The sequence below is a fragment of the Palaemon carinicauda genome, chromosome 27, assembly GCF_036898095.1.
Source record: "Palaemon carinicauda isolate YSFRI2023 chromosome 27, ASM3689809v2, whole genome shotgun sequence".
Classification (NCBI taxonomy): domain Eukaryota; kingdom Metazoa; phylum Arthropoda; class Malacostraca; order Decapoda; family Palaemonidae; genus Palaemon; species Palaemon carinicauda.
Window position 1 is genome coordinate 22,351,310 of NC_090751.1, and position 27,099 is coordinate 22,378,408.

General features: G+C 44.0%; 1 pseudogene; it reads right to left on the reverse strand.

Moving 5' to 3' along the window:
• Positions 1-19,430: 19,430 nt before the first annotated feature.
• Positions 19,431-19,549, reverse strand: LOC137621261 (5S ribosomal RNA; annotated as a pseudogene).
• Between the last annotated feature and the right edge of the window lie 7,550 nt (positions 19,550-27,099).

Genomic DNA, 27,099 nt, shown 5'->3' on the forward strand with positions numbered 1-27,099 from the left:
TGTTGATGAGGGTTGTCGAACGTTTGCCGATCACTTTAGTGTGATGGTGAACGGCCAGTAGTGAGAAGTATGTTGTATACCTTCTAATTTAGGAAACTACAGGAAGAGGTTGACTGGTAAGTTCGAGTCATGAACTGCTGGCAAATTGCCGATGACCGAATCGGTGGTCTGTGAGCCGATGGTGAGTTAGAGATCAGCAAGCTGATTATGGTTCCCCCTGGTTGGTCAGAGATGAGCAAGCTGAAGATGGGCTGGTCGGAGATCAGCGAGCTGAGTTCAATGATCGAAGAAAGATGAGCTGCCCATCCGTGATCTAGTGATCAGCAAGTTGATGACTGGTTATTGACTAGCAATCGGTGATTGGAAACGCTAGCAATTGGCAATCGTTAGTCATTGGAGGGACTAGAGGTCAAAGATCAGCATTGAGCTAGCAAATGGCGATCTGGTGATCGGCAACCTAGTGATCAGTAAACTGTGAACTAGCCATCAGCAAACAGTGATCTAGAGATCAGACTGTTGATGCTTTCCTATTTGCTGACGGTGGTCTGTCTAGGAAAAAAGAAACTTTAGAAGAGACAGGGACCAAGGATTCCCCGTTTCGATTCCCCTTGTAGGATGGAATCTTCGGGATCTTGAATCCTTCTGTGAAGCCTTATTCCTCTTTCCCGGTGGCAATGTTTATGTGTCTGCGGGGAGGAATGGGGCAATGGTGACCTGTCCAAAATGTTTTATTCCTTTTTACTGCCTATTGCGCGAATGTGTAGGAGAGTACTAGAGCGATGGCACACAGGATGATGCTGGGGCTCAATTTCTGCCTGGAGAGCAGGCAAGCGCTGGTTCTTAGACAAGAGCTGGTGCATAGGATCTGCGAGCCCTGACTCTTTGGCAAGAGCTGGAGCATTGGATATGAGACCGTAACTGCACAGGAGGGCGCAGGAAAGTGCAGAAGAGCGCTGGCGCGCAGTAAGGCACAGTGTAGTTTTATGCTTTCTCCCTAGAATGCGCTGAAGAGTGTGACTGGTTGCGCAAGGGCGGGTGCATTGGCACGTGCGTGAGTGTACTACGTGGAGACTGCTGGCGCGGGCGTGTAGAAGACCACTGGCGTGGGAGACCGTCAGCGCGAGCGGAAGGCTGCGTGCGCGCAAGATCATTGGAGTGCAAAAGCATTGGAGCGCGTGCGCGGAAGGCTGCGTGCGTGCAAGATCATTGGAGTGCAAAAGCATTGGAGCGCGTGCGAGCGGAAGGCCATCTGGCGTTCGCGCGGGAGACCATTGGCGTGGGCAGAAGGCCGTCGGCGCGCGTACGTGGTGGCCTGTTGGCGCGCGCGGGAGACCATCGGTGCTTGCGAGCGCGGGAGACCATCGGCGCCTGCATGGGGAAGAAAGTTGACGCGCCCGTGGAAGTCTTGCGCGCAGGCGTGCAAGACTATTGGCCCACGCGGGAGACAATCGGCGCCCACGCGCAGGCGACAATCGGCGCCCACGCGCGGGAGACAATCGGCGCCCACTCGCGGGAGACAATCGGCGCCCACGCGCGGGAGACAATTGGCGCCCACGCGCGGGAGACAATCGGCGCCCACGCGCGGGAGACAATTGGCGCCCACGCGCGAGAGACAATCGGCGCCCACGCGCGGGAGACAATCGGCGCCCACGCGCGGGAGACAATCGGCGCCCACGCGCGGGAGACAATCGGCGCCCACACGCGGGAGACAATCGGCGCGCGTGTACAGAAGACTGTTGGCACGCCTGCGAAGGTAGTGCTAGTAGGGTGGCAGGTCAGCTGGCAGGACGACAAGTGGCAGGACGATCAGGAACTTGGATGTGCCCTTTGGAAGGGCGAGCATCCACCGATGGGGACCGTAAAAAGGTCCGCATTAGAGTCCAGGACCAAAGTCCAAAGGATTACGTTGCAGGGCAAGGTTGCGCTGGTAGATCGGTAGGTCCTGGTAGGTTTGTTGTGCTGGTAGGTCTGCTTGATCCTCTGAAAGGTGTCTCTATGAGTGGCCTCTCTTGCGAACGAGAGAGGTGAATACTTCATAGAAGAGACTTGAAGACACTCGTGATGACGCCCATGAGGGTCGGTGGATCAGCAAGCGATCCTCCAAAGATGAGTCTCTATGAGTGGCCTCTCTCGCGAACGAGAGAGGTGAACACTTCGTAGAAGAGACTTGAAGACGCCCATGATGAAGCCCATTGAGGGCCGGTGGATCAGCAAGCTGACCTTTAACAGTAGCGATCCTCCGAAGAGGAGTCTCTATGAGTGGCCTCTCTCGCGAATTAGAGAGGTGAACACTTTGCAGAAGAGACTAGAACACGCCCATTGAGGGCCGGTGGATCAGCAAGCTGACCTTTAACAGTAGCGATCCTTCGAAGAGGAGTCTCTATGAGTGGCCTCTCTCGCGAATTAGAGAGGTGAACACTTTGTAGAAGAGACCAGAACACGCCCATTGAGGGCCGGTGGATCAGCATGCTGACCTTTAACAGTAGCGATCCTCCAAAGAAGAGTCTCTATGAGTGGCCTCTCTCGTGAACGAGAGAGGTAAGCACTTTGTAGAAGAGACTTGCCAAGACCGTGCTCTACCCCTGAAGGAAGAGAAACTCAGAAAGGGGGAGAGAAGTCTGGGCGAAGGCAGCAACAGCAGTCGGAGACAATGAATTTATTAAGATGTGGGAAGTTCTCCCTCTGAAGGGAGAAACAACCTCAAACCTAGGGAGGAAACTTCCCTCGGAAGGGAAGTTGTCCAGCCCCTGGACACAAACCTCCTTTAGCGTTCTAAGATGATCTGAAGTGCTGGTCATGTTGTCACGGGAATACTTCTAAGAGAAGGGCTGACGCCCATGATGACGTCCTCCGAGGGAAGGCAGTGACAGCAGATTCCTCACTCATGAACAGAACAGTTCTGCTTCGTCAGCACTCTTAGTCGAACAAAGAAAAACTGCATAGTTAACTGGGAAAAAATAAAATTAATTATCTAACAGAAATTCCCAAGGGAGGAACTCCAAAGAGGAACCCCGAGGGAACAACATAAAATTAAGTATTGCGCTTTTCCTTCCCCAGTCAACATCCACGGGAGAAGGGGGAGCGGAGTAACTGTAATAAAAACAGAATTACAATTATTTAAATCAGCTAAGAATATTCAATAATAGTGAGAACCACTGATCCTCCGAAGGAAAGTGTTCCCCAAGGAGAAAAGCTGAAAAGTTAAAATACAACTATATTTTCACTAAAAATAATTGCGACAAACAATCAGAAGAGCAACCCAACCTGCGCACGGGAAAGGAGCTTCCCCAGTAGTACACTGTTGTTGTAAAGGTGACCGACCTCGAGAAGAGAAAGACCGTAGTCAATCTATGAGAGGCCACATTCCCTTCGCTCAGAAATCCATGTTTCCTGTAGGGAAAAGGAAAAGGCGAAGACAATAGTTGAATGAAGAGGGTCCAGGCGATGACAATTCCCCTGCGGCAGTTGAGTTAACGGTTATATGCCGACGGGAAGACCGATGGACCAGAGAGGGAGAGGTCGTTCCCACGAAGTGGAATTGTGCTGGCTTTGCTAATGTATGCAAGAGTCATTGTCGTATATGTATCACACACACAGCAGAAACACTGAAAAGGAAACCAATCACATTTCTATACACATATATATATAAACATTAAGAAAGTTTTCATATATACAAGTATAAGAAAAAGTAAGTTAAAAGACAAAAATTAAAGGCAGTCCAGAATAGGCGCAGAGGGAGAGAGGATACAACCCCTCTCGATCCAAGTCAAAAGTAAAATGACTAAATCACAGGTGTGTGAACAGGAGTGGTAGCAAGCTACCCCCCCCCCCCACTAACTAGCCGTGTGGGTAGTTAACCCTAGCTAAATTTTAATGGCTCATCATTTCAGCTCCGCCGAAAGTATAACCCCTAATAAATATCGTGGTTTGTATTCCAGTTAAGGAAAAAATAACTTTAAGGATGTTGCATAATTTCAGGGGACGTATTTTTTAGATACGACACACAGAAATCTTCACCCCGAATAGATTTGACTCTTTGAGGAGGAAGAGTGGCAAGCGAAAGGGGAGCCATTATCTAGGTACCCCGTGGACCCCCTCCCCGTACTACTACGGCTCATCATTCCTTTAAACTGTAGCATTTAAACTAAGTGCGCTCCCACGTTTCTCTCGGTGTTTGTTACAGTTTTTCAGAATATTATCATGCAACCTCCAGCATCTTCATCCTCTGCTAAGTTGAGTATTTGATTTTTCCTGTGTATAATTTTGAGGCTCCCTTCTCATAGTTAACTTTGTATAATTTAAGTGTGTTTGGTGGAGCGTAGCCAACAGCGGAGACGGCCATTTTGAGCCGCTGTCGCACGTCATAAACGCATTTTATTTAGCCAGTAGTGCGACGCTCCCGGTATTTAGCTATAAAAGAAAGCTTTTTAGCTAGTTAGGCTAATTATAGCCTACTAGTGAAGATTTGCATACATTATAATATTTCCTCTTCCGATATGTAACGTTATTTTCTATACGACGGGGTCCCCGGCGGTACCAACCGTAGCCGCGGTCCCCACCGGGGTTAGGCTAACCTAACCCGTTTTGTATACGTTAGTAAAGTAATTCCCATTGTTTAACCTCTTCGTATTGTTTCCTATTAATTCAGTTGGGGATATATATCCCCTAGAATTTATGGGTATAATTCAATACTTTTCTCTTTTAGAGGAAAAAGGATAAACCCTTTCTCCCCACTGAGCATGGCCATCACAAGCGGCAACCCAATCTTTCGTCATTGCCACCGAGTAGTAAACTCCGGCTTGACTTAAATAGTCTTATACCGTCTGTCTTCTTTGCCGCCGAGTATTCTGGCTTTGAAGTAAGACAATAACTCGGGGTGTACTGTCTTGCAGCCGACAATGTCCCCGACAGGGGAATCTATGTTCCTCTGCCGACCACGATGGCATCGGCACAGGAAGCCACGCTTCCTTAGTTTTCAGGCGAAAGTAGGCGGCATACTTGCCGCCGCCGGGGGGTGCTGAGCCGGCCTTGACAGCTGCCGGTGGGAAACCCATTATACTGTTGAGAATTCTTCAGTCCTCTCTTGGCTTGACATCCACAAACCTTGCAACTGGCAGTACAGCCGGCGGCAAAAGTTGTGGCCGGATGGAAGCTAGAATCAGATGCATTCCTCCCCTTCCATTAGAATTCCCATTCTGGCAAGGAGACAGTAGATGGCAGTAGCCCTCCTACACTTCCATTTATTGTGCTAAACCATAATACTATAATAGGAAACCCTCCTTTCCATTCTTTCTCTCTCTCTCTATCAGTTCGGCACTAGCCTAACCCCAGTAGTGTACCAATAAAACTACCGTATACAACATTACAGTAGCCAGTAAAACTACAGTATAAAACAATACAGTAGTTGGAAAACTACAGTATATAACAATACAGTAGTTGGTAAAACTACAGTATATAACAATACCGTAGTTGGTAAAACTACAGTATACAACAATACAGTAGTTGGTAAAACTACAGTATAAAACAATACAGTAGTACAAGTATTTCTAACATACTCTGTGTATCCTTTCACAGTCTATTGTTGGGATCACATATCATGCTGAGGTTGAAGTATTCCCTCAACACCCTGATGAATCCTTTGATTATCGGGACACTTATGAAACACTGTTCAGTATTAATATTCTACAGGTGGAGTTAGTATAAATATTCACTGGCTCCGGCTCTACGTACGGGAATTATTCCACCCTGTATTTTCCCTTATAAGGAATTCAAATATTAATATTGACGGAGGTCTCAGCAATTTCCTATGAGAGGAAACAGAGATACTGTATGCGTCTTTCCTATTTCCTTTCTAGCTTACTATCCTAAGCTATTAAATATAATAGTAAGTATTAATAATTTTAAGTATGCATTATATCAATAATATAAAAAACTGAATACTCATTTCACCCTTTTTCTCCCTTACAGGAGCAGCCAATGGTGAAGTGTGCAGTTGTGTTCTGCAACCAAAAGAGTAAGGACTTTTGTGGGCATACGATGAGCAGGTCTCATGCCCCCTGCTGCATTGTATCTGGATCCCTGAGGTACCTGGACCCGAAGGGTTGTTGCTGCAACTGCTCGACCTTGCTGCCCGACGGCTTTGGAGAAGATATCCCTGACACCACAGAGTCAAGGGATACAGCAAGGGAAACCCTTCGAAGGTGGGTAAGAGGCTTCCAGAAGAACTCTCTGGCACCTTACCTACCTAATGAATCTCTAAGGTGCCTTCTGTTCCCTAAGGCTCAATCCAGTACGGTTGTGCCTCCCTTCATCCAACAGACAGTGGACGCGGACATCAACAAGGCACTGCAAGGCATGGACATCCACCAAGAATGGATGTTGGAGGTGTCCACCGACACCAAACAGGACCTACTGCAAGAAGGCCCCGAAGAAGAAGTGGTTCAACCACCCACGGAGGAAGAAGGATCCGTTTTGACGGTGACTGAGGACCCTCGGTACACTGTTAGCATATCAACCTATGCTGTCAAGCTCTTCAGCCCCAACTCCCCAACTGGCTATACAGGTCGGCAGGAGCGAAGCACTCGTAGAGTCGATCCAGCAGATGTTGGCAGTGTTCCGGAAGGAACAAGAGGAGAATAAGCAAGATCTCAAAGAGACAAAGAGACAGGTACAGGAAGGGAAACGCCCTGGCGCTTCCAGGGGCTCTGCTAAGCCCCTTAGAGTATCTGACCTTCCTCACTGCTCCACAACCAACCCCTGGAGGTATATGGAGCACATGCCCATGATGAATGGGAAGCTTTATATCTCCGAGAAGTTGGGGCCAAACCCCCTTGAAGATCTTCAATTCTGGCCCAGCTTTTCAACGTACCCAGATAGATACATGAGACTGAGATGAACCTGCATCCCGCCAGAAGACGGTACCAAAGGAAGTCATTGTCTTTGAACATGACAAGGCACAAGCCATCCTTACCAAGACCCTGAAAGGAGCTGGATATACCAACTCCAAAGTCTCAGCATTGAGCAAGAAGCACCCAACCTTCATTGCTCCTTCCTCGAGAGCCTTCCCCTTTTCGGGGAAAGCCCTCGACTGTGTCATGAGAGCAGTCGAAGAGGGCAAACCCTGCCCAATTCTAGAGGAATGCAAACCATTATCCTCCGAAGAGGAGTCTCTGTTAGTGCACTCCCCCGAGGGGGAGCAACACTCACAGGAGAGACCGTTGGACCCAGCTTCCACCTCGAAGGATGTTCGGAGGGGGACCCTGGGCCTTCAGCAGCAACAGCAACAGCAACAGTAGCAGCAGGGGTTTGACAAGACCCGTCAGACGCCTCTGTCACAACAACGTCGTCAATAGCCAAAGGATCAACCTCTGGTATTACCGGCGGTTGTTGGACAGCTGCCCCTAGCTGGATCAGATCAAACAGGGCTTCCTTGGAGGGCGAGCCCTTAAGCTCCAAGGAAGCCCAAAGCTGGAAAAGATCATCATTAGACACTGTTTGATCGTAATCTACAAAGTCAATAATATCCTCCCCAGGAGGAGGAGGGGGAACTGCCTCGATATGGGAGGCAACGCCCTCTCCCACACACCGAGTTTGGGAAACAAAAGAAGGGCCTACGCTACCACTCGACGGCCTCTCACGAGAGACCGAACAAGTGGTAGCTTTGGAGGAGGTTCAGGCAACGGAAGAAGAGTCCTTGCAGCCTTCCTTCCCCTGGGGGGAAGAACAGTCTCACTTAGAACTCTTCTTACGCCACCTCGCAAACCTCTCCCACTGGGAGGTAGGCCACTCCTGACATTCCATACACAGATTATCACTACTACACCATTGACCTCGACACTGCGGGAAAAGGGTGTGAGGGTCTGTCTTGATCGCCGACATGAAAATTCCACAGGGGCGATCGGGAAGTCTGGGGCATTTCCACATGGTGGAAAGCAAAGGTAGAGGCCAACTTCAACAAACACACACTGGAAGAAAAAGCAAACAAATTAAGGCTGTCAATATGCGTGGACGGGACAGAAGGTCTGTACATCGTCCGAGCCAAAAGTGAAATGAGGCAGCTCACCGGTGTGTGGAGGGGGGAGGGGTAGCTAGCTACCCCTCCCCTACCCCCGTGCTAACTAGCGCGGGGTAGTTAAACCCTCGTTAAAACTTTAATGGCTCGTCATTTCAGCTACGCCGAAAGGAAACCCTATGTAAATAGCGTGGTTTGTATTTCGGTTACGGAACAAAAGCAGTTTAATGAGAACCTTCCAAAGTTGCCAGACCATCTTTTGAGAAGGGAACAGGAGACGAAAGAAAGACTTGATGCCTCCCTGTCTCATCAGAACTGCTTGGAAATGTGTGCAGGCCTAAATAACGTTCAAGATATGTATATGATCCTAGCCAAGTCTCACATGGGTACCCTTGTGAAGGACTTGTATGCTTTTGTCAGGTCAAGAAGGACCTGTAGAGAGCATGTGTTTGCCGCAGCAACGGTGAAACACGAACCCAGAAAACTGATTTCATCATGTATCTGGGGCAAAGACCTTTTCCCACAGGAAGTGGTCCAAGAAGTCATTTCCAAAGCAACCACGGAGAATAGGAACCTCCTACAAAAGTGGGGCATGTCTTCAAAGAGGAAATCTTCATCAGACGGAGGTCCCCAGCCTAAGAACAAAAAGGCAAGAAGACCACGTAGACCTGCACAACTTCCGGCAGTGACCATGACCACGGTGCCTTAAATGGTAGCCCAGCCGCAAACCACCTTCCAGATGGTCCCTCAACAGCTGGTAGCCCATTCACCTGTTTTTTAACCCAGGCTCTGAGAGGCACTCGACCACCTTTCGGCCCTACAAAGGTAGAGGCTCAAAAAGAGGTTCTCCGGAAACCCTCCAATGGACAGAGGAGGTCGCGGTCACGGAAATAAGTCCTCAGGAACCCTTAAGCAATGAGGGGCTCCAGGTAAGAGGCAGACTGTTTTACTTTCGGGATCGTTGGACTTTCGATCCCTGGGCTCACAACCTAATCACAAATGGACTCTGGTGGAGGTGGAACAAAGTACCACTCCCTTTTCCGAAAATCTTCCAACACTCTACTCCCTTGTTGGAAGAATATACCTCAGAACTCTTTAAGAAGAAAGTAATAAAGAAAGTGAAGTCCATCAAATTCCAGGGAAGGCTGTTTCTTGTTCCCAAGAAAGATTCAGACAGACTCAGAGTCATTCTAGATTTGTTTCCATTCAACAACTTCATTGAGAACAAGTTCCGAATGCTTACCTTGCAACACACAAGGACCCTTCTACCCAAAGGGGTGTACACAGTCTCAATAGACCTGGCAGATGCTTACTGGCACCTTCCAGTCAGTCGCCCCCTCTCCTCCTACCTAGGATTCAATCTACACAAGACAAAATTTGTCTTTAGAGCGATGCCCTTTGGGCTAAACATAGTCCCAAGGGTATTCACAAAGCTAGCAGACACAATTGTCCAGTAACTATGCTCCGAAGGAGTTCAAGTAGTAGCATATCAAGACGATTAGCTGGTGTGTGCAGCATCCAAGACAACTTGTCTGCAAACGGCCGAAAAGGTGATCCAGTTCCTGGAGCACCTTGGCTTCAAGATCAATCACAAGAAGTCTCGCCTTTCTCCAGCTCAAAAGTTCCAATGGTTAGGAATCCAATGGAACTTAAAGTCACACCATCTCTCCATTCCATTCAAGAAGAGGAGAGAGATAGCAGGAGCTGTCAAGAGACTAATCCGATACAAGAGGATTTCAAGACGCCAACAGGAAAGAGTATTGGGCTCTCTCCAGTTTGCAGCAGTGACAGACAGGCCATGGTCGACATCCAAGAGACTAGCGCAAAAAATTTCCCTACAACCACCACAACCATCAGTGGTGATACACACGGACGCCTCCCTGGAACGATGGGAGGCCAACCTCACAAGAGAAAAGTGCAAGGGAATTGGTCGCACCAGTTCAAAACCTTTCACATCAACATTTTGGAGGCCATGGCAGTCTTCCTAACGTTGAAGAAACTATCCCCTCGCAGAGCAATCCACATAAGATTGGTCCTGGACAACGAAGTGATAGTAAAATGTCTAAATCGAAAAGGCTCGAGATCACCTCACATCAATCATGTGATGTTAGCCATCTTCCACCTAGCAAGGAAGAGAAGATGGCACTTATCAGCAGTTCACCTGCAAGGGTTCCGCAATATGACAGCGGACGCTCTATCCAAGCGAAAGCCGATAGACAGAATGGTCCTTAGACGCAGACTCATTCTCCTTCCTCTCGAAAAAAGTCCCAGAACTGCAGATCAATCTCTTCACGATGAGCGACAACAAGAAACTACCTCGTTACGTAGCCCCTTACATGGACCCTCGAGCAGAAGCGATAGACGCCATGTCTCTCGACTGGAACAGATGGAATCGGAGTTACCTGTTTCCACCAACCAATCTCCTGCTAAAAGTCCTCGACAAACTAAGATCCTTCAGAGGAACAGCTGCAGTAGTGGCTCCTAAATAGCCCAAAAGCAATTGGTTCCCTCTAGTTCTAGAATTGAAACTGAAGCAGTTTCCTCTGCTGAACTTAGTTTGATCCCAACTGGTTCAGAAGTCGACTGTTTACGCTTCATCCCCGACAACCAACAACCTACATCTCATGATTTTTTCGCCCTAGCAGTGAACAAAATGTTTGGGATCTCGAAGGACAAGGTCGACTTCATTGTAGAGTACAAGTCAAGTTCAACCAGGAGACAATGTAAATCGTCTTGGAAGAAATGGGTATCCTTTGTGAAAACAAGGAGACTAACAGAAATTTCAACAGATTTCTGTCTCTCTTTCTTCATCTACCTACTTGAACAAGGCCTGACTTTCACTACGATAACTGCGTGTAAGTTGGCCCTGACTAGACCTCTTCTATACGCCTTTCAGGTGGACCTCACAAGCAAAACCTTCAATAAGGTGCCAAAAGCATGCACTAGACCCCAGCCGGCAACCCCTCCAAAGCCCATCACATGGTCGTTGGTCAAAGTCTTGCACTATGCTTTGAACCTAAACAATGATGATTGTACTCTAAAGGAGCCAACACAGAAAGTAATTTTTCTGTTCGCAATAGCCTCTGGGGCTAGAGTTAGTGAAATAGTGGCCTTATCAGGGATGTAGGCCATATTCAGTTCCTAGATACAGAAGAACTGAACCCCTTTCCTGATCCTGCCTTTCTTGCCAAGAATGAGCTACCCACCATGAGGTGGGATCCTTGGAGAATCTGCCCACTGAAGGAAGATGTCTCTCTATGCCCAGTAGTGTCTTTAGGTCTATCTTCGTAGAACTTCTGACTTCTAGGAAGGACAGCTCTTTCGAAGCGAAACCTCAAGATCAAAATCTTTCCCTAAGACAACTGAGAGCAAAGCTCACCCACTTATTCGCATTGCGGATACTGACAGCTCACCCGCAGGTCACGATCCAAGGAAAATTGCTTCTTCATGGAACTTCTTCCAACACAGGGGCTTTGGTAGACTCCTCTCATAAACTGGGTGGAGATCACCCAGATCTTTTACAGACACTATACGAAGCAAGTACATGAAATATGATATTTTCATATTTAAATAAATTTTTGAACATACTTACCCAGTGGATATATATATATACAGTATAGCTAACGCCTCTGATGTCTGACAGAAAATTCAAAACTCGCGGCGATCGAAGATTGGTCAGCAGGGTGTACAACTAGCGCCACCACTCGCCAGGATACTGTAACCATTCCTCAATTCCTCAGGTCTTCTCTGCCCATAGGGTCTCTAGAGGGGAGGAAGGGAGTGAGTTTAATTATATATATATCCACCGGGTAAGTATGTTCAAAAACTTAGCCAGTGGATATATATAGCTGATTGACACCCTTGGTGGAGGGTAAAGAGACCAGCAGTAAACATCATTGGAATATAACAAGAGTTTTGATAAAAACAAACTTAAGGGTTTGTATCTGATAAGGAAGCTGACTTTTATGATTCCCTGCCTCATTAGTCCGCTTTCCTTATGAAGCCCAGCGATCCACTCAGGGGGCTGAAAGACCTCTAGGAGCTGTCATACCTGGGGTGACCACCCCTATGACAGGACCTCAACCAATACCCTTGATCTGGGCACTCTCAAGAAACCAATTTGACCACCAGCTAAAATCAAATGATTGCGGAAGACTGTCCCAGTCTCCACATACAACCAAAAAGATAATAGTTTCAAGAGAAGAAAAAAAGTATTAGGATTAGGGGAATGTAATGGTTGAACCTTCACTCATTACTGCACTCGCTGCCACGAATGGTCCCAAAGTGTAGCAGTCCTCGTAAAGAGTCTGGACATTCTTTAAACAATGTGAAGCGAACACAGATTTACTCCTCCAGTAGGTTGCGTCCATAATGCTTCGTAAGGAACGATTTTGCTTAAAAGCCACTGATGTTGCCACAGCTCTGACTTCATGAGTCTTTACTTTCAATAATCAAAGGTCAGTCTCACTGCAGTGAGCGTGAACCTCTCTAATTAAGAGCCTAAAAAAATGCGATAAGGCATTCTTAGACATCGGTAAGGAGGGCTTCTTGACCGAACACCATAAAGACTCAGATTCACCACGTAAATTTTTGGTTCATTTAAGTGTTCTCACAGGTCATAGGACTCTCTCTATCTTGTTACCAACCACATCTGACAGGTTGGGGATCTCAAAAGATTTAGGCCATGGATGGGAAGGACGCTCATTTTTGGCTAAGAAACCAAGCTGCAAAGAGCATACTGCCTTACCAGTACAGAAGCTGACGTTCTTACTGAAGGCAAGAACCTCACTAACTCTTTTTGCAGTAGCAAGATTCACTAAGAAAAGTGTCTTCAGAGTAAGATCTTTAAAAGAAGTTAAGTGCAAAGGTTCAAAACTTTCTCAGACATCAGAAATTTAAGGACAACATCCAGGTTCCAAGCTGGCGTCATTACCCCATGTTTCTTCTCGAAAGACTTGAGAAGGTCTTTATTGTTCGAGGTCTAGGTTCCTGTGTCTGAACACTGCAGCTAACATGCTCCTGTAACCTTTAATGGTAAAGGAAGAAAAGTTACGTACATTCCTAAGGTGTAGCAGGAAGTCAGTGATTTGAGCTATAGAGGTATAGGACGAGGAAAAGGAGGTGGCCTTGCACCAATCTCGAAATACCTCTCATCTAGACTGGTAGATCCTGATGATAGAGGATCTCCTTGCTCTGGCAATTGCTCTAGCTGCCTCCTTCGAAAAACCCTCGAGCTCTAGAGAGTCCTCGATAGTCTGAAGGCAGTTAGATGAAGCGTGTGGAGGCTTTGATGGAACCTCTTCATTGAGAAGATCCAACCACATTGGCAGGCTTCTTGGAAAGTCCACCATTCACTGATGTACCTCGGTGAACCATTCTCTTGATGGCCAGAGGAGAGCAACCAACGTCAACTTGGTCCCTTCGTGAGAGGCGAACTTCTGTAGGACTTTGTAAATGATCTTGAATGGGGGAAACGCATACACCTCCAGGTGAGACCAGTCCAGTAAGAATGCACCGATGTGGACTGACTCTGGATCTGGAACTGGAGAGCAGTAAGAAGGAAGCCTCTTCGTTATTGAGGTTGAACAGGACAATGGACGGACGTTCCCATAACCGCCATAGTTTCTCGTACACCTTCTGATGAAGAGTCCATTCCGTGGGAATGACTTGGCTTCTTCTGCTTAGGCAGTTTGAAATCACGTTCCTTTCTCCCTGAATAAACCTTATAAGGTGATGTTTCTTTCCTTCGTCCAAACTAGGAAATCCTTTGCAGTTAGGTAAAGGGACTGCAAGTGGGTCCCGCCTTGCTTGGTGATGTAGGCTAACGCTGTGGTGTTGTCTGCGTTCACCTGCACCACTTTGTTTTGAATCAGTCTTTCGAAACTTTGCAGGGCCAAAAGAACTGCTAGAAGCTCCTTCTGGTTGATGTGAAGCTTTACCTAGTCTTTGGTCCAAAGGCCCAAGCACTCTAGACTGTCTTGTGTTGCTCCCCACCCCGCATCCAAAGCGTCTGAGAACAACACATGGTCTGGGTTCTTGTGGGCAAGAGAGAGGCCTTCCTGAAGTCTGAGATTGACATTCCACCATTTCAGGCAAGTCATGATTGTTTCTGGAAGTCGTATGGACAGTGCTTCTAAGCCCTTCTCCTTGTCCCAATGGTGGTTGAGGTGAAACTGGAGAGGGCGAAGATTAAGTCTTCCTATGGAGACAAACTGCTCCAGAGACGAGAGTGTTCCCAGTAGACTCATTCACATCCTTACAGATAAAGACGAATCTTTAAAAGAGCTTGCTCGAGTCTTGATGGCAATGGAAAAGCCCGAAAAACTAGACTCCGTATCTCCATCCCCAAACAGAGAATAGTTTGAGATGGGGTCAGTTGAGACTTCTCCTTGTTTACTATGAGACCTAAGCCCTTCGCTAGGGTCAAAGTCCATCTGATGTCCTACAGACAGCGAATGAAGGATGACGCCCTGAGTAGCCAGTTGTCTAGGTAAAGGGAGGCTCTGACACCTGTCGAGTGCAGGAATCTCGCCACGTTCCGCATGAGCTTCGTGAACACAAGAGGAGCAGTGCTAAGACCAAAGCACAGAGCTCGAAATTGGAACACTTCCTTCCCATACACGAACCTTTGATAATGTTGGAAGGTCGGAAGGATAGGGATATAGAAGTATGCGTCCTGGAGATCGAGAGAAGCCATCTAATCACTTTCCCTTACTGCTGCAAGCACAGACTTGGAAGTTTCCATAGTTAACTTTGTTTTCAGGATAAACACATTGAGTGCGCTCACGTCCAGCACTGGTCTCCAACCTCCTTAGTTCTTTGGAACTAGGAAGAGGAGGTTGTAAAAGCCTGGAGACTAATGGTTTAAAATAAACTTCACCACAGCTCCCTTCTCTAACAAGAGGGACACCTGTAGGTGCAAAGCTTGTCTTCTTGCTTCCTCTCAGTATCTGGGAGAGAGATCTATCGGCTTTTGGACAAGTGGAGGTTTCTTTACAAAAGGTATTATGTACCCCTCTTTCAACAAGAGGACAGACCATTGGTCTGCTACTCTTCTCTCCCAAGCCTGCCAGAAGTTCTTCAATCTGTCTGGAGGGAAGGCAAAGATTGACTTGCCAAGACTTCTTATGGTCTGCAACCATTCTCACAGCAAACGCAAAGCTCTCTTAGAAGACCGAGAGAGCACCAATTTAGTAAAAGAAGGAGCTGTAGCAGCCAACCCTAAGGAGAATTCTGACGGAGGCGAGCGTGGAGCAGCAGGAACAAAATGCAAAGGAAAAACTTCCTTAAAAACAGTCATGATCATCTTAAAATCCAAAGATTGTTGGGCAGATCTAGGCTCCTCTTCTTCAGACAAGATACCCAAAGGTACAGCTGGGGAAAGGGGATATATCCTCTTCTCCTCAGAATAAATTTCATCCGAAAGATCAATGTTCTTGCGAGGTGGTGAGACAATAGTAAGTCGAGATGGAAAAGCTTGACAACTAGCAACAACCTGTCGATGAAGAACAGGTAGAGGTTGAAGGTCGACGTCACGTCGGGACTGCATCGACTGACGTTCGACGTCACGGTGAGGTTGTCGATCGGCGTCAGGTTTGACAGCTTGTTGAGCAGTAGGGGTCACGTCAGTATGACGTGAAACCTCATGCTTAGAAGTCTGATAAGAGTCACACTTAACAGCACCGTGACGCTCCGCAAGCAAAGGTTCCTTTCGCTCAGGAGCTCGACAGTATGACTGCATCAATGTCGATAGTTTAGATTGCATGTCCTACAGCATATTAAAATTAGGATTGTGCACACGAGGATCAGAACGTGACTTCAGCAACGATCGATCCGAAATGTCAGTGAGGATAACGGGAGCAGCACTCACGTCACGTCTGGAATGTCCAGACAAAATTAAAAAACCGTGACCCTGTGCAGGGGTCTCTGGGGCAACAAAACCAGATATTATAAAGGAACGTTTGGCAGGAGAGCCTTCCTCCAATGAAAGTAGACATTCTGGACTGCTCCAATGACTGCAGCCAGGATGTACATTTTGTTCTGAAGGAACCAATTTCCTCTTGAGAGGTCTTCAAACCTGGCGCCAGGAATTTTTTAATGACGTTAACGTCTTCGGAGGATGAGGAGAACTTAGTCTTATCTCTCTTAAGATAAGGGCGAACGTTACGAGAAACGTCAACCGCAACCCGTGAGGGAACGTCTATTCGTTGTTTAAAACCTATCGTTCCCTTTGGTCTTTTGACATTCTTTCTCCCATGGGTTGGGGAGCTTGAAAGCGGTCTAGGACTAGGCGAACGGCAAGTACGTACATACGAACCCTCCGCACCACTGAAGACGTTTTTCACACTTTTTTCACTGACACTTGCATTTTTTAATAATTTCACATCGAACATGAATAAAGCTGAGTTTTATCCGTAACAAGCAATTCTCTCTTAAGCCAAAAGGTTAGAATTGCAAAATATGTCCTTTAATGTAGGCTCATTAGTACATAATTGTATCACACATGTAAAAATAAATAAACATATACATATATATATATGTAAAAGTGAAATATATAAAGTAAAAGTTAAAAAGGTTCAGTGACTTGGGACTAGAATAAAAAACTAGATCGCTAAGGACTACGTTTTCTCCCTTTCTCTCCCTGTACAGTGACTTGGGACGAGAATAAAAAACTACTGTAGAAGAACTACGTTTTATCCCTCTCTCTCTCTCCCTGTACAATGACTTGGGATGAGATTAAAAAACTAGATCGTGAAGAACTACGTTTTCTCTCCTTCTCTCCCTATACAGTGACTTGGGACGAGAAGAACGTTTCCTCACTCTCTATTTGCCTGTACAGTGACTTGGGACGAGAATAAAGATCTGGATCGTTCTCTCTCTCTCTCTCTCTCTCTCTCTCTCTCTCTCTCTCTCTCTCTCTCTCTCTCTCTCTCTCTCTCTCTTGTTACGAGAGTACTGGCTAAGCCACTCACTCTCCACCAATAAAAGGTTATTTGACTAAAGAAAAATACTAAAAGGACTAATTAAATGCAAAATAACATGTTCCTTTTATTAGTATTGAAAAAAAACTTCAGTTTGTAAGAAGAATGTACTTAACGTCAAAATCGATGCCAAGTGAAATCGTGATTCTCTTTCTCTATCGTAACGATAGACTGAAAACTGCGTAGCATAAAGAAACTTAACGCTAGTTAATCTTTGAAAACAGACCGAAGTCTATCCAAAGAAAAAATTTATTAAAAAGACAAAAATTCACTTAAAATATTTTCTTAAAATATTCATCCCATTGATCCATAAAAATACAAAATTTACTCGGTATTTAGTATGAATGGAGTGGGGATCGATGAGGCCTTAGAAAGGCGGGTGATATAAAAATATATAGGTAAATCTATAAATATCAACAAGAATATATAGTGATAAAATAAATACTATAATCTTGAAGCCTTTCACACACTTCCCCCATAAACCAGAAAATCAAGTACTTCACCAAAGCAGTAGAAAAACTTGAGGTTAGCGCGAGCAAGAATATCAATGTTTACGCAACTGCGACAGAGAAGAACTGAGGAATTGAGGAATGGTTACAGTATCCTGGCGAGTAGTGGCGCTAGTTGCACACCCTGCTGACCAATCTTCGATCACCGCGAGTTTTGAATTTTCTGTCGGATGTCAGAGACGTTAGCTATATATATATATATATATATATATATATATATATATATATATATATATATATATATATATATATATATATATATATATATATATATATATATATATATATATATATATATATCCACCGGCTCAGTTTGATGTTTAAAAAAAACATGTGGTGGCGGCGGCGGGTAGTGTTATAAAACCCATTGTCTAGCGCTGCTATGAACAGTGAACTGCTTTGGGACTTTCCAGTGCATCGTGTGCATGGGTACATTTACCCTCAAGTACAAATCACAACGATGATTAACACAGTGTTCCATATAAGTGCATATCTGACCAATAACACCAGTGCCGAGTGAATGTTGTGTCACGATGTTCATACATTTCCAAAATCGGTACAAATCAGTCAGATTTGGTTTCACATCTCCATTGAGTGGCATCATTTCGATGAAATTACATATTTTTTCAACAAGAGAAAATATGGACCCTGATGTGTTTTCAATGCCAGATCAGATTCCTACCCTATTGTAACTACATTTCATAATCTAGTTGCAAGGTAAAATACTAAACGTATTTGCGTTTTATTGCTGCTATCTTAGTTACAGACGAATAAAGCGTATTAGAGTTTTAATTAAACCCTTGAAGGGCCCAACTTGAAATCAGAGTACAGATTTCCAAGGTATGAGAAGGGTAATCTCTAAGTATTACCTTCCGTCCCTATGAAGATACAAACTTTGAATCCTTATAGTCGAAGTTGACACTTTCTCTGCAGGGGGCATGAAGCCCTAAGCTAGTGCCCAGTTTGGTGGATATGACAAATACAGTAACGGTAATGTCATGTATACGGGTCTAGTAGACCATATAAGGAACTCATTCAAAGTAAAGGCACTTATAGATACCCACAGATATAGTACTTTCAAGTTAATTCTCTGGTATTCTTCTGTCAGGGCTACATGGCCGAGCCCAAAAAACGGACTTTGAGCAAAGCAAAAAATCTATATTTGGGTGAGATAGCCATATAGATAGATAGATAGATAGATAGATAGATAGATAGATAGATATATAGATATAGATAGATAGATATATATATATATATATATATATATATATATATATATATATATATATATATATATATATATATATATATATATATATATATATATATAGATATATATAGATATATAGATAGATATATAGATAGATATATATATAGATAGATATATATATATATATATATATATATATATATATATATATATATATATATATATATATATATATATATATATATATATATATATATATATATATATATATATACCAGTTTAATTATAGAACAGTGCAATATTAGTTATGACATTGAAACTTGCATAACTGGATAGATCTTGGCAAATACAGTAATTTAAATCAAATGTACTACTGGCGGAAATCTCTATTAACGAAGTTACAGATTTGATAAATAAGAAATTTCTCATTTTCCTCTTTTTCTCAGTACATAACACTGGAGCCTACTTCCTCCCAGTAGTTCAGAAAACGGATTTTGAGCGACGCAAAAAATCTATTTTTGGGTGAGATAGCCATGATGTCCTGATGGAAGGTTCCTTCAGTAGCTTCCTAAGGGTATATATGACTACAGTAGATATTCCCAGAGAATTAAACTAAAGGTTTCACAGAATTCAAACTTCTGGCGCGAGTACCCTTAAGGTTTCCCTTTAGGATATCGTATAATAACAGGGGATGCATGCTTGACACTCCACATAGCTATCTGCAACAGCATCTGGCATTCCCAGGCGATCACCCATCCAAATACTGACCAGACCCAACATTGCTTAACTTCGCTGATCGGACAAGAAGCGGTGTTTTCAACGTGGTATTGCCATTGACTCAATATCATGGCTAGATACTCCGGATGTTGAGGCAGAAGTAGAGAAGGCTCCTAGTAAATTACCATGATCCCTCACTCTTGGTAAAGACCCGGAAGCTTGTCCCGGCGTTGAAGAAGGTCGAACCCGAGCCTACCGGAGTTGACCAGACTTCCAAAAGGTGAAGGAGGCGGAAGCCTGCTCCTGAGCGGCCATGAGGAAAGCAGGGAGAGTTCTCTGGGGAAAAACCTGTGATGCTGCGGCGGGATCGTCACACCGCATCTTAAGCAGGAACACCTGTAGTCTAGGCTGAATTCCAAGAGCTTCCTGGAAGATGGATGGAATGGAAACTGGAAGTACCCGTCCTTCCGATCCAGGACCTAAAGAGTCCTGCAGCCTCGTTACCAGTCTGATCGATTCTGCTGTTCCACGCTGGACTCCCTCTTAATGAGAGAATGCCTTGATGAAGTCATTGAGCTTCAGCACGGCATTTCATTCCCGTGCTGAATCTTGGTGACGGGCAAGAGGGCTCTCGAACTTCGGGCAATTGCTCCCCCAGTTCGAATCTAAATTTCTCTCTTTCATCTTTTTCTTCTGCTTAATATTACTTCGACCTTCTCTTAATTTTATCAACTTTCTTTCATCTTGCTGTCCTATCTCTATGATTATTATTTTTCTTAGTTATATATATATATGTAGATGTATGCATATATATATATATTTATTTATTGTATTTGTTCATTTATTTATTTATCTTTTTTTTTTTTCTATTTTATTTAAATGGCGTGGATATTTCCACATTCGTTATTACTGCCTGCTTAGATGAATGGGAGAAGGGATCACGGTTGGGAGGTATTCGCATTCAAAGCTATATATGAGAGTATTGGATGATCTCAGCCATCCCAAAGATGGTTTGGACCTTTTTGGCGGAACTACTCTCAAGGGTTGGGTCATCGGAATCCAGGGGGATCCAATCCTTGAGGTGGGACTCTTGGCTTTTGGCCGGAAGCCCATCATTACAGATATGGGGAGGATGATTCCATATTACTTTGGTCTCAGTCCTAACAGGCGGGTTTAGCTTACACCTGTGCCTCTATATCTGTTCTGATGCTATCCTTCGGGTAGGGTATGGAGTGGACCATCGGGGAAATATACTCTCATTGTGCCGATAGTGGAGAATGCAAATTTCCTTTCCAACGTATGATACTTTCTTATAATTCTCAAGCAGGTACCCCAACAAAACAACAAAAAACCTGAAAATCCCATCCTTAAATATGGACCCTTCAAATACTGACTCCCCATCCCCTGGATTTGCTGACTCCCCCCCGGCACTGTTGCTGTTGACGACTTCTGCTACTGTAATTAAGGAAAACTCTGTTGACGACCTTCGAACTAAAAAGGACCACTCTACTGATGTTAAAAAATCTAGCAATTTGGGTAACACAGGGAAACTACGATTCCTTCATGTTTCCCAAATCCCATTAGAGACAAATTATGATGATATATATAGAGCATTTGAGTGCTATGGATTGATAAAGGAAATAAGGATGAGACTTGGAGATGAAAAATGGGACTCTTGGATATCTTTTGAAAGTCACGATGAGGCGTTTAATGCCATAAGTAATATTAGTAGTATCAAAATTAACGAATTGAACATCATGGGAGCTCTTTGTGATAAGGTCCCAAAGGAATTGGATGTGTACAAACCTGCTGATTGGTTTGAAAAAGATAGAAATGTACCCATGCCTTCACAGAGAAAACCCAAACCACCAATGTGGCTCTTAGCTGAACCTAAAGGGATAATAGGGAATTATTTTAAGATATGTAAGTTTATCCAAAAAAAAGTAGGAACCATAGCACCTGGAGATATATCTCGTTTTGGGAAGAACAGTTATCTCATCCATGCCAAATCTTCGACTCAGTCTGCAATACTGTCTAACTTACAGACAGGCAGTGATGAAATTACATTGGAAATGAAACCTCATCTTAATTTTAGTTATGGAAGGGGAGTGGTCTTTAATAAGGACCTATACGAATTTACAGAGGAGGAGATACTTTCTATGTGTCCATTAAATGTATGGAAAGTGCATAAGATTCCTGGAACTTCAATGATTATACTCACTTTCCAGGATGCTGATGTACCTTTCCATATTTTTATTGAAAATGAAAGGATTAAAGTTCGGCCTTTTAAACAAAAGCCCCTGCAATGTTTTAATTGTTTTAAATTTGGACACCCATCCAAAGTTTGTAAAAATGGGAAATTGTGTGGTATTTGCTCCAAAACTTATCATGGAGAATGTACACTTGAGGCCAGGTGTTCAAATTGCAATTTGAATCATAAATCAACTGATAGGAGATGCGAACTGTATAAGTTGGAGGAAGCTGCCCTAAACAAATCAAGTTTAGAACACATAAGTGTGGGACATGCAAAAAGATTGTTGAATAAATCAACCAGCTATGCAAAGGCCTTAAAATCAAAGGTAAATTTACCACAGGAGACAGCAACCCCACCTAGCACTGCCAGTAATCCTAAGAAAAGAAATACAACCTCTGATAATAAAGTACTGCATGACAAGGTAATCATATCGCCTTCTGAGGCTTTGCCACAGCGTATTAAAAATGGGTCATTGCCCATTTCTGTACAGCCTTCGTCCCCCATTACCAGCAATAGTACTAACCTCTCCCAGGCTATGTCCTTGCCTGATTTGATGGAGATGCCACCTGACACCAAGTTACCAGGTGCACCTGTATTGGGGAAGGTGCAAAAACCTGGTAGCTCAAAACCTACTAATCGGAAAAGAGAGAGACCTCCATCTCTCTCGCCCCCCTCCATAAGAAATATCAAAATTACAACGTCAAATAAGTATGATGATTTGTCAGTTGATATTTCTGATCTGGAAGTCAATTTAAATAAATCGGAAATTCAAGTGGAGGTCCACCAACCTCATCAACAATCAGATCAAAAAGACAAAAAGAAAATCATAAATTCTAAACCCAATCTATCAAGACCCTCTTTAATAAAACCACCAAAAAATAGTGTTAGATCAAACACTGCTAATGGGAAGACTCCATCCAAGGGGTCTACCAAATTATAAACCATAGTTTTTTCCTCCATTTTGCAATGGAATTGTCAGGGTTTAAGGGCCAAATATGAAGAACTTAAGCTCCTTATTCATGAGCATTCCCCCATAATTATTTGTCTACAGGAGAGCAAACTTGATCATAATACCCCTTCCCCTCGCGAATACATTAGTTATAGGACACCATATGATCACCAAGTGGGGAGCCATGGCAGAAGTCTCATATACGTTCGTCGAGATGTTCCCCAAGTTTCTTTGTCTATTCGTACACCTCTGCAGGCAGTGGTTGTACAGATCGACATAGGGCGAAAATATACAATTTGTTCTCTGTACTTGCCTCCAAATGATAACATTTTGTATGACAACTTAGTGGAGGTGATTCAACAACTCCCTCAACCTTTCCTTTTACTTGGAGATTTGAATGGTAGACACCCTTTGTGGGGTGATGTTTTAGCAAACACGAGGGGAAATATCATATCATCAATTGTGGAAAATGAAGATGTGGGACTCCTTAATACAGGAGAGCCCACACACTTTCATGTCCAGACAGGTACCTTGTCATGTATTGACCTATCAATCGTAAGCTCTAATTGCCTTCTCGACTTTGATTGGAGAACATTAGATGATTGGCATACTAGTGATCACGCACCAATCATTATAAACACCAACAATGGTCCACCTTTACAGGGATCGCCACGATGGAATCTTGACAAGGCGGACTGGGATAAATTTCGTGAACTAAGCGAAATTGAGGGGGATGCAGGACAAGTTGAAAATATCGATGATGCCATAGACTTACTGAATGGAACTCTCCATACAGCAGGAGTCAATTCAATTCCCAAAACAACAGGGTTATTCAAACGACGACCCGTCCCGTGGTGGTCTTCAGAACTAACTGCCCTCCACAGAGCCACAAGAAGATCTCTAACACGATTGCGTAGACGCAGAACTGATGAGAATTTAATTATGTACAAGAAATGTAGAGCACAGTTCCGTCGTGCCATGAAAGAAGCAAGGCGCCAGTCATGGATGTCTTTTGTTTCCTCCATTAACAGTAGGACACCACCATCTGCTGTGTGGAGGAAAGTAAAAAAGATAGCTGGCAAATTCACCCCCAACCCACCACCAGTGTTGAAGGTGAATGGCCAGTATGTAACCGAAGCAAATGATGTTAGCAATGCCCTGGCTAATCATTTTTCAAATGTATCCAGCAAGTGTGAAGGAGCCCCTGGTCACCAGTATAGGAGCACTGAAGAAAAGAAAATTTTAAATTTTGCAACAAGAAGGGAAGAGTCGTATAATTCTCCTTTCACTGAAAGAGAATTTGATTCCGCACTTGCTCATTGCAATGATACAGCCCCTGGACCCGATGGAATTCCATATGCAATGATTAAACATGTACATTTTAATACAAAGCTATTTATTTTAAGTATTATTAATAGAATATGGCATGATCATAGTTACCCAAGTGTTTGGGAACTAGCCATTATTTTAGCCTTTTTAAAACCCGGTAAAGACAAGTTTTTAGCAGCAAACTATCGTCCAATTGCATTGACATCTTGTTTATGTAAAATCATGGAGAAGATGGTCAATGCAAGGCTGGTGTGGTACCTTGAAAAGAAAGGTATTTTATCACCGATTCAATGTGGATTCCGAAAAATGCACTCAACGACTGATGTGTTGATACGACTAGAGTCTTCTATTTGTGAAGCCTTTGCTTCCAAACAGCACCATGTTACAGTATTTTTTGACCTTGAAAAGGCATATGATACCACATGGAGATATGGTATTCTTAAAACCATTCATGAATTGGGATTGAGAGGAGAGCTGCCACTATTTATTCAGGCATTTCTTTCACGTAGAGTTTTTCAAGTGAGAGTGGGGGAAACTCTATCAGAGAGTAAGTGCCAGGAAGAAGGAGTTCCTCAGGGTAGTGTGCTGAGTGTAACCCTTTTTGCACTAGCAATTAATGGGATATCCTCAGCCATTCCCCAGGATGTTCTCTCAACATTATTTGTGGATGATCTCTCAATATCATTTGCTGGCACTAAAATGGCAATGGTTGAGAGAAAAATCCAACTCTCTATTGATAAAATTATCCAGTGGGCTGACATGAATGGATTTAAGTTCTCGACAAGTAAAACTACCATTGTCCATTTTTGTCGTATCCGGGGAGTACATCCAGACCCGGATATATACATTAAAAGTCAACGGATACCATGTGCAAGAGAAGCTAAATTTTTAGGTTTGATATTTGATTGTAGGCTTACATGGGTTTCTCACTTAAAAGCATTAAAAGCTAAATGTGTTGAAGCTCTGAATATCTTAAAAGTATTATCCCATACATCATGGGGGGCAGACCGCAGTACTATTTTAAAATTATACAAGGCCTTGATTTTTTCCAAAATTAGTTATGGTTGTGAGGTATATTCTTCAGCCACCTCAAGCCGGTTAAAAATATTAGACTCGATACATCATGCAGGTATTAGATTATCTACTGGAGCTTTTAAAACCTCGCCTATCCCAAGTCTCCTTGTTGATGCTGGAGAGTTACCTCTAGACCTTTACCGAATGTCTTCCGTTCTTCGGTATTGGTTTAGATTGCAAAGACTCCCTAGCTCTCTAGCCTTTCAGACTGCAAGCCTTGTAAGACACGCATCATACTTTGAGTTGCACCCAAAATCTCCTCAACCTTATGGCTTTCGGGTGAAACGATTATTAAATAGTCTGGATATAATTAGAAATAAGGTACTTCCATTCAAGGTATCATCAACGCCTCCATGGAAGTTACCAGAGATATCTTTTTGTAAATATTTTATTGGAGATAAGAAGAATATGTCAGACCTAGAAGCCAGGTCTCTTTTTAATGAACATGTTAAAGAACATAGAGGATCAACTTTTATCTATACTGATGGCTCCAAATCTGATGCTGGCGTTGGATTTGGAGTACATAGTAATGGTTTTAATTGTAGAGGTGCACTTCCTCTGACCGCTTCCATATTTACTGCCGAACTGTATGGCATATTAACCGCTATTGAGAAAATAGCATTGGAGAAGGAGGGTAATTTTACAATTTTTAGTGATGCAAGGAGTGTCCTTCAAGCTATGGAAGTTTTTAATTCTAATAACCCTCTAGTTTTAAAGATTTTAGAATGGCTTCTCATTATTGGACGGAGAGGTATAACAGTTCAATTTTGTTGGGTTCCAGCACATGTAGGTGTGTCTGGGAATGAGAAGGCAGATTCACTGGCTAAGGAGGCTGCATCCGAGTTGCTGCCAAGAAGGTATCCCATTGCCTGTAATGATTTCTTACCTGTCATCAAGAACTTGGTTTGCAATAAATGGCAACAGCAATGGGATAGTCAAGATGGCAATAAAATGCGAGAGATAACAAATGACATATCTCCTTGGAGGTATAATATGATGCCCCGAAAATGGGAGACGTCTCTTTGTCGTCTCCGTATTGGTCACACTCGGTTGACACACGAGTTTCTGCTGAAGGGCCAACACCAACCGTATTGTGATGACTGCTTAGTACCTCTAACAGTAAGGCATTTGTTGACCGAATGCTCCAATTATAACAACTTGCGGAATAGATATTTATTTGAGGCTCGAGGTGAGGGTGGCAGGTTCATCCTTGCCAAGATTCTTGGAAATGATGTGTCCTACCATGCAAGTGGCATTTTTAGATTTATTTCAGAAGCAGGTCTTCTGAAAAATATTTAACTTTTATTACATTCAACTTTTATGATTTTAATTGAATACTCTTTTATTTTTTATTTTATTTTATCTTTTATTTTTGTATACATAAATTAAATGTTACCGGCGTCAATGACCTCAGATGTCAGGATGCCTGAAAACTTTAAATCAATCAATCAATCAATCCACGCTGGACTGGATTCGCTGACAGAGACGGAGAGATGGTAAGAGCGAGGCGCGATATCCTTGGCTGATCACGGAGATCGTGCAGGAATCGGCATCGGGAAGCTGTTATCCGGATGAGTAACCTTAGGCATCCTCCCAGCGTGAGACCTGCAAGGGGGGGTTGCCAATCCTAGAGTTTGTGAACTTTGCCGCTCCCTCTAGGATTATGCCTCCCCGGGAGAGCCTCCCGTGCTACCTGTCCCTGACAGGAGGGGACTGCTATTGTACACCTTGTCTTAGCTGCCGTAGCCGGTCCGATAACTTAGGCCGACGAGGCTGAAAGAAGAGGCATTGGAGGCCTGCAGGGTCTGGAAGAAAGCGCCTTGGAGGAGTGAAAACGGAAGTCGACTCCCTCCGCACAAAAGCTGTCCATGTCTCTGTCTTTTGGGCTCAAACAAGCTCTTCCCAAGGATGGAAGTGTCTCTGAGCTTGTTGACATCCACGGATGAGACACCCGAGAGGAAGTCCTCGGTCACTGCGTCTAGCTGCTCCAACATCGAGTTTGCACGCAAGTTCGAAACTTGGCGACGAAACGCAAAGGTGCTTGAGCCCGAGAGGAGGAAAGTAC